This window comes from Salvelinus alpinus, chromosome 6 (genome assembly GCF_045679555.1).
Source record: "Salvelinus alpinus chromosome 6, SLU_Salpinus.1, whole genome shotgun sequence".
NCBI classification, from domain to species: domain Eukaryota; kingdom Metazoa; phylum Chordata; class Actinopteri; order Salmoniformes; family Salmonidae; genus Salvelinus; species Salvelinus alpinus.
The window spans coordinates 17,176,502-17,186,005 of record NC_092091.1 but is presented as its reverse complement, the minus strand read 5'-3'; positions in this window follow the sequence as shown (position 1 = coordinate 17,186,005).

The window sequence follows — 9,504 nt, the reverse complement described above, 5'->3', positions numbered from 1 at the left end:
CTTGGTGTACAGGAAGAATACTGTAAGAACGGCCCATGTTCTGAATTCTGGCACTGTACATTCTGGCGCTGTTCTGGCGCTGTTCAAAATTGCTGAACAAATAGTTATATCGACTACTCTCTCATTAATGTCTTAATCGAAATTACGGCGTGTCTCTTATATGCTCATCGTTCCCTTATGCCATAGTTTGTACATCTCAATTGTTATATTGCTTATATATGTCTATCTCATTAGTATCTTATTCATAATTTTAGGCAATGTTGGAATTATTTCATTATTTTGCTTACTTTGTGTATTATCTGTTGTAAAGTCACAAATGGCACCCTATTCCCTATATAGTACAGTACACTGACCTGGTCAAAAGTACTGCACTATATAGGGAATAGGGTGCCATTTGGGATGTGAGAATGGCCGTGAGTATAGCCTCATTGGAACGTTAATGCCAAACCTTCCCATTTTCATCTCCACCTAAAATGAAATCACAGCCCTATTAGAAATCTGTGATTGAGAGGGCTTTATGGTTTTTGCTGGCTGGCGGAAAAGGTTTTCGGAAAAATTTGGGTAAACTATCTATCACAATTTGGACACAGAATCGGCAGCAGATTTTCCATTAGTGTGATATCATCAGGAGTAATTTTCTGTGATACATATGGTATTATTTGACATAATGACATCATCATTGAATATACACTGAGTGTACAAAACATTAGGAACACCTGCTCTTTTCATGACAAAGACTGACCAGGTGAAAGCTATGATTCCTTATTGATGTCTCTTGTTAAATCCATTTCAATCAGTGTAGATGAAGGGGAAGATACAGATTAAAGAAGGATTTTTAAACCTTGAGACAATTGAGACATGGATTGTGTATGTGTGCCATTCAGAGGGTGAATGGGCAAGACAAAAGATTTAAGTGTCTTTGAACGGGATATGGAAGTAGGTGCCAGGCGCACCGGTTTGAGTGTGTCAAGTACTGCAATGCTGCTGGGTTTTTCACGTTCAACAGTTTCCCATGTGTCTGAAGAATAGTCCACCACCCAAAGGACATCTAGCCAACTTGACACAACTGTGGGATGCATTGAAGTCAACATGGGCCAGCTTCCCTGTGTAACACTTGATACCTTGTAGAGTCCATGCCCCAATGAATTGAGGCTGTTCTGTGGGCAAAAGGGGTGCAACTCAATATTAGGAAGGTGTTCCTAATGTTTTGTACACTGTGTATAAAGGGAAAAAACAATGGTTTAGTAGGATTTAAGAGTAATTTCGATGGTGTGCTTCACTATCCTAAACCTAACCAAGTCAGTAACACTGTAATACCATCTGGAGCCCACTGCTGTGAGAGCTTGTCAGAGAATGTGCCCATTAAATGGAACATCAAATCAGAGGGCAAGTGATAATTCATTCCGAAGTACCCAGATATTTTCCATGGTTTATTTTTATGTCTAATTTCTGTGTGAGGGCCTCAAATGATTTGTGTGATCCCCTTACAGCACTGGTTGATCCCCCTACAGCACTGGTTATTTAATCTGTTTGGTTTGGGATGAGTCCACAGACAATGTCATAATGACCTGCTGACCACAGAGCTGTCCCTGGCCAGGATCCAGAGAGGATGGATTAACAGCCATATGGTCTAAGTTAATTTGGTCTCAGCACTGAGAAGAATATATAAAGAAAGGTTGCATGGTGATTTATTTTTAAGATAGTCCGCCCAAGGCACAAGTCATTTTCACATAGAGTAGGACAATATTTCTCTTCACCATCCTCCACAGGTCCGGTCAACAATGATGCTATAATTTTTTTAACAAACTTCAAAATAAAATGACTTTAAGGGTCAATCAGGAGTGGGCTTTTTACCTGAAAGTCTTTTTTAGGTGATGCACTTCAGTCTAATCTTGGAATCACAGAACTGAACCAAAATATTGCGTAATTGAGTCAGATGTTACTTGCGTCTGTCCACAGGATTGGGCGCGTTCCACAGCTAAGGTGAGGCAACGCAACAACCAATGGTCGCGTGCCACGCCATTGACTGTGTCATTGACTGACAAATTGCTTTAACATATGTGGTTAGCTGATACTTAAAATACCTATCCAGATGTTGTAAGATGTCAGGCATCAGCAACGTCTAAGCATAGGAACGTGCACAATAACTTTTGTCTGATGCACAACTGTCACCTTTTCTGCCTCAATAAACATATGAGTATCATATCACTAACATTCACCGAGCATTAATAATGCCCTAATATAATTTTGTTTGCTTATAAAAGGTAGGCAGCTTAATTCAATACATTCCTTCTGGTCATTAGAGTTATATTACATAATATTAATTTCCTTCACAGACATAAGGCTGAAGGAGACAATGCGGTACGATGTATCCTTACTTAGCAGAAAGTAATTTAGAGCCACTGTACTCAAGCCTAGTGGAAGAAACAGAGGCTTAAGGTTCAAATGTTAATTTATCTCATAGTTGGGCTTTGGACTGTGTGTCAGACTACAACTAAATATCCTCTATCTCTCATTAAGAGCTGTGAGGGAGAGAGAAAAGCCACCCGTTCTCAGGGAATACATGTATGTGTAACTCTGACCCATACTGTACAAATAAGGACGTGTACACTAAGGTCGGTCACATCTCTAAGAATACTGCATTCAACACATGCATTTATCTGCCAAGGATACTTATCTAAGGAATCTCAGGAAGATAAACTTGTTTCAACATTGAGAAACTCACAGTCTAGAATGTCAAAAGGAACACATTACAAAGAAGTGGCTTTTAATTCAGCTGTAGAAAGAAATATCACATTTCTTAAATAAAGTAGGCACCAGTGGGGAAACAGTGAAGCTTGGGGAAATGGCATTGTTGTCCTTTAATGTGCATATCCCACAAGACATGACACCAGAGGTCTCTTCACAATCCCAAAGTCAAGAACAGACTATAGGAGGTGCACAATACTACATAGAGCCACAACTACATGGAACTCTATTCCAGATCAGGTAACTGATGCAAGCAGTAGAAGCCGATTTAAAAAACAGATCAAATACACCTTATGGAACAGCAGAGACTTTGAAGAGATACACACACACACAGGGACAGGCATATGCTCCCGAGCGGCGCAACTGTCTAAGGCACTGCATCTCAGTGCAAGAGGCGTCACTACAGTCCCTGGTTCGAATCCAGGCTGAATCACATCCTGCCGTGATTGGGAGTCCCATAGGGCGGCGCACAATTAGCCCAGTGTCGTGCGGGTTTGGCCGGGGTAGGCCGTCATTGTAAATAAGGATTTGTTCTTAACTGACGTGCCTAGTTAAATAATAATATGTACGTTGTAATATGGTTCTATTATACATTGTTGTATTGTAGATATGTAGTGGTGTAATAATGTTATATGATGTACTGTTTTATCTTTTGTTTTATATGTGGGGATCCCTAATAAATACATATACAAATGGCCGTCAACACCACACAAAAGATCCCAAATGTTTCCAATGGAATCCTAAACCTGGCCTCCATGATAGAAAAAAGCATTCCATAAATGCTTGTCAACTTATAACAACAACTCCAAGGATAACACTTAATTTTAAGGGGTCCTTATTACAGTGTGATTACATATGTCAAACATTGTAGTTAATTGTAGTAACTTATAGTTACATTGTAATAACATGTAACTGGTGGTAATTGCAGTCTGTAAGGTGTAACAACAAATGATTGTTACCATGCTTGTTACAAATGGGGAAGTTTCTGCTAAATTCACCAATTTAGTGTTTGGCTTCTTCTCAGCTGCGACCGATTCAGTAATAACTATCACAAAGTTGTAATCTCTTGTGGTCAGATGCGCTGGGTGTCCTGAGATTACATAGGCTTTAATTACCTCCCCGTCAAAATGTCCACTCAATGTTGTTGCCCCCAAAAAGTATACCATCTGGGTTAACTTGGTTGAGTTCACAAAAACAGATAAGATGTAGGTCAACCTCAATAACTGGGGTCTACCATATGGGTGTCATCCAAAAGTGGGAGGATAAATACACAAGTACACCACAGAGTACATGTAAAATCTGCATCAGTACAATGTAATTACTAGGTGTTACACAGGATTTAGCTCATTAAAATTAAGTATATCTTAAGGTGTACTTACTTGTAATTATTGTGTACCTACAAATTATGTTACCCAATCCTGACAAAGAAAAGATTAGCTTATCCTTCGGTCAACATTATTGCAAACTTTATTGTAAAAAGACCTTACATTTCTGATAGAATTACAATCATTTTTATTGTTAGATTCATAATTTTATTAATTAGATTAAACAAAGATATAGACCTACTCAATAACATAAAAATAACTATTCTAGTAGTGGTGAAGTAGTAGTCTAGATAACTAATTTAGAACAGGATTTTCTTTCTTCCCTTTTTAACATTAGAGAGGAAACAATAGAAATTGACAGCTCTGTCTCCTTCATCTGTTTCTTTGTTGTAAGCATTTTCCCATCCTGGAGTCTGAGACCTTAGTAGTAGAAGAAGAATCTGTGGTACAGAAGAAGAATTTAGCTATGACAATTTACATTAACCTAAAGTAGTTATCATCATCATTATTAGTTTAGGCCTGCTACCTAGCTAGTAGTTGTGTTATCCAGCTAGCAATAATAGTGCTTGCTAACATTAATAAGTTAGCTAAAGTTTAGCTAGATTGAAAAGGACTAACGTTACGCATAGTGTGTTGACATAAGTGGCTAGCTGGCTAGCTAACGTTAACATGCTGGGTATGTCTCATGTAATACCAAAGACAGTACAGTATGAAGATAAGCAGAAATTGATCCTCGATCACTCTTGCAGGTGATGTCATGGCGACGTTGGCTAGCTAAGCTCATATGTAGAAACACATCATCGGGTCTAACGGTCGCCTTGCGCCGAACTGCGCATGTGCAGTCCGTTAAATGCACTCCTTAGATATAAATATGTTTTTGACAAAAATGAATGTGTCAGTTTGTCAGTTTCATGAGAGTGGAGTAATAACATGTTCAACTACTTAAGACACTGGCTTGAATCTAGGTTGTGCCTTTAGATTTTGAAAATTTACTAAGGAAGCAATCTTTCACTTCTCTCATTGACTTCCCAAACCCAGGCCTGGTCTTTTTGGCAAGCTTTCCAGGAAGTCTTGCGATGTTGCAAAATCGTTTTTGACAATGGGCCTGGACATCAGACTCCAGAGCACTTTATTGCAGAATGCTGTCAATGAGGTGGTTGGTTTTCAATTGGCTAACACTTATCACATGGTTTGTGCAGGATGAAATGTGCAGGCTGAAATGTGTAGGCATTGGGATGCATTATATGGTTTTCATGCTCTATGAAATTTAAACATTTGTAACAACCATGGTAACAAATATTTATTTTTACACCTCTGTAGTTACAGACTGAAATTACCACCAGTTACATGTTTTTATTACAGTTTAACTATATATTATTAAAATTAATTACAATACCTGTTGTAGTGCAATTTTATATTACACTGTAATAAGGACCCCTTAAAATGAAGCATTACTACCCCAAGTTAGAATATATTTTGGTTGGCTCCTGTAATGCATATGAGGGTGGTATATATGGGTTATAAATGTGTTATGAAGTCTTAATGTAGGTAACCTTCAGGTAAAGTATTACGAGTCTACTAACAGGCAGGGGTGTTGCACGAAATACTTTCAAGTTTCACGTTTAATTAGCTGTATGTATGGGATTCACATGGTATACATCGTCCAACGAAATGCTTACTTGCAGGTTCCTTGTTGACAATGTAACAATAAGAAATTATACAAGATACAAAAATTAACATAAAGTAAATGGCACAGTAGAATAAAATATCATTTCTGCATAAGTATAATACAGGAAGGCACAATTTATAGGGGGGGCTGGTAAGAAGTTGTGCATTGTATAGTGAATACTAGGGTGCCACTTTGGATGCAGTCTGGATCTCCTCAGCACAACTATACAGATGAGACACTTTTCTCACTCTACTGTGCCTGAGATTACGGTGAAGCCACTCATATGGCTTCACCGTAAGCCTCAGTCTCCTCAGTCCCTAAGAGAGGGGCTTCCCTGCTAGTGTGAATGGGCAATAATAGATGATATGTGTAAGTCTTCTTTTGAGCTATATGTAGTCCCCTTTTGAAAGTATTGTTGTAAGTATTACTCAAGTTAGGAAAACAGAGTGGTCACATAAACATGTGGCGCATAAATATCCTATACATCCTACTAGCCTCGAGTGCCAGGCTTCACGGTTCCGGATGCAGAACACACACATGAAAATGGTTGCTGCTGGCTGCGTGAGACTAACAAGATACTGTAACTTGCAATATATACAAACTGAAATAAATAAATATATATGACACTGTTTTAATACTGCTAATTAATTTGGCAGACAATAATGTTGTATTTCACATTATAACCTCTCCGAATTCAATATACTGTATACAATTCATCAAGCCCTCTTCTGCCATGGCAGAATAAGAAGATGATAGATACACATTTGTCGCCATCTTGAGGCTTTCTCGACCTCTTACAGGGAAGTGCCAATTATACAGTTTTTACACTCATGAAAAACATGAATGTTATGCAACTTGAGACCGTCTCACACCAATATAGATTTTGTTGAGTACGTAAATATCTCTATACTATACTATGTATACCACTATATACAATAAAATAAGTCATTAAATGACTTTAGCCTAGTTTATACCCGACGTAACCAACGCAAGAACGCTTCGCAAAATGGCGACCTGCGTCGAGTGAATTGTGGAGCTGCACGTCTGCGTACTTTTGCTACGCAACGCCAGTTTACGTAACTACTTGTAGTTATTTCATGCATAAGTACGTAGGGTATAAACTAGGCTTTGCGCCTTGATCACACCGATAGTATTATTGCTCAATTTGTACGCAGCATCATCTGGATATGTGTGCAACAAAAGTTCAACATTCACCTTCTGCTACCATTTCTGTCAAGCCGTCTACCCATACAATTTGAAGCATACGTTCGATAAATTAAACATATGAACCACACAGAACGCTCTGAAACTGCCTCTGAAACGCAGCATTCCATTGGAAATGAATGTACTTCTGGTGTACCAAATTGCCATGTACTTCTGGTGTACCAAATTGCTAAGCACTGTTGGTGTGATCGAAGCGTTAGTCCAATGTCTTCAAATGAATACCTACACACTAAAATTCAAATTAAAAATACAATCAAAATCTGCTATGCAAAAAATATGGAAGTGATTGAAAAATTACATTATTACCCCCACCCCAAAGCCCCAAAAGTTTAAATGAAAATACATCTAAAAAATTGGTGTAGATGTAAAATCGAGGGTATGGCAGTATCAATCCCTGTTGAAAAGCACCACCTTCCTAGTTACCTGAGTAGGAGCTGATAAGGGATCAAAACCTAGAGGGAATTTTGGTGTTGAGTAGCATACTTATAGTAGAAACGAATAGTTGGCTAGTCGATTACCAGTCTGGTTCAAATGGAGTATCTTTAGGGACACCTGAGTTATATATATATAAAAAAAGACATGACTCAAAACACCTCAAAACAAGACATGGTATCAATAACAAAATACAACAAGCTTGTTGCTAGCTATCTCACCCTTCAGAATCATAACACCCATCCTTCTGCCTCTGCGATGGGTGAGCATCATTTCTGTGACGTTGTCAGCTAACCAGTCTGAGAACATTTCCCCCAGGAATACTCACACATGGGGAGAATTCACAGTAATGTCCACCTCTGGCTGGTCTGTAGTGTCTTCAAGGGCGATGCTCACTCTGGACTGTGATCAGAATTCAAGGATGCACAATTCAACTTCAATCTCACTTCCTTTACTTATACAATTATACTTACTGGTACCGATATCAAAAAGCACAACCAATGACCATTCAAGAGTAATCTGGGGCTTGTCTTACCTTTCTACCAGTGGCATAATTCACCCCCTCAGATTCGTCCTCCTCCACATCATCCCTGCTGCAGGACGTACTGCATGAGTCCTCAAGGTCTGAGGCCTCGCTGTCATATGGGGTAGGCACTGAGCACAATGGAGAGCATCGCCTGATCCTCAAACAAATCCTACATTTTCAAGTAGTGTTTCAAACACTTGACCCTCCCAAGGTCTGTGCAGCTTCGATGCCATCTTGGAATCCAAACTTGTCTCATGTCCTAAATCAGATATTTTGCCCACTTCACCGTCAACCAATCTCGTCAGCTCTGTGACCAGATCACTTATTTGAATGCACTGACGCTTCTTGGTCATTTTTGGCATGCGGCATATTTTCTAGACAAGCTTCATCAGGACTTCTAGTGGAAGCTCCCTGCTGAAGAAACCGCATGTCACTTGTTCAACTGCTGTTCAATCTCAGCTTTGATGCTGATCTGTTCAGCTTTCTTATTCAAAGATTGACAGGTCGTCATTTCTTTAACTCCTTATATTAGTTTGTATCTCAAACGGTTTAGACACTACAGACAGAAGCTGGCACATCATTGTTACCGACTTCATAAGAGTCCCGTGACACTTGTACAACAAAATGGAGATTCTCCCCTTTTCATAGAGTTAGAATAGTTTGTAGGCCAAACTGGTCGGACGCTACAGACGTTTTCGTGAGAATACAGATTTTTGGGATGTCTCATGGTCTGGCAAACACCGGTGTAGCTCGGTCACCTTCCACCGCAGATGCGGAAGGGGGACAAAGTCCATGCAAAAAAATTGATATCTCTAGCTTAAACTGACAGATTCTGATGCGGATTTTTAAATTATATTTCTTAGATTGACGCACATGTGCAACTCTTAAGGATTAACTGGCTGGATCCTAGTTGAGGACGTGACTAACAAGTTGACTAGTGCTCTGTGAGTGTGAGTGAAGAACGGGTGGAGCGTAGCCAATGTCTGCCTGAAGGCAACAGACCTCTTTCAGATGGTGTTGTCTGTGCATAGAAAGTTGATGCAATGCTATGGCACAAATGAAGCACTACAAAAGATACTATGCTATAAAGGTACCCAAACAGCACACGGCAATGAAAACAGCCTTGAATTGACAGCCTTGTTTAAATGTGTAAAAAAATATATATTTCCTGATCTTTATTATATCTCCTAGACGAAAGACACTTCAAAACCTTATTCCTTATGATTACCTTTTTTACTGTATATTTTGCCATTTATAAACATGCTATTCAATGCGTTTCTATGGGCTATAGTGGTAAAGGGAAAATTCTATATTTTATCAAATAAAAATAAAAATATATACCTAAAGGGGTCCTACAATTCCAAATCAAATAGCTAAAGGATCCATGGTATGACCATCTTAAAACAATTCCATGTTCTTGCACCGTTTAGGTTTCTCCTTAAGCAAAAAGTTAAGAAATTTGGTTCTTGAAAATAAAGTTATTGGATTTGTTTTTAATTGAATGTGAATCTGGGACCAGGTATACAACAATCTCCAGTGTGGAATGTAGACTGGGAAAGCATGCCGGATTCAATCTTACT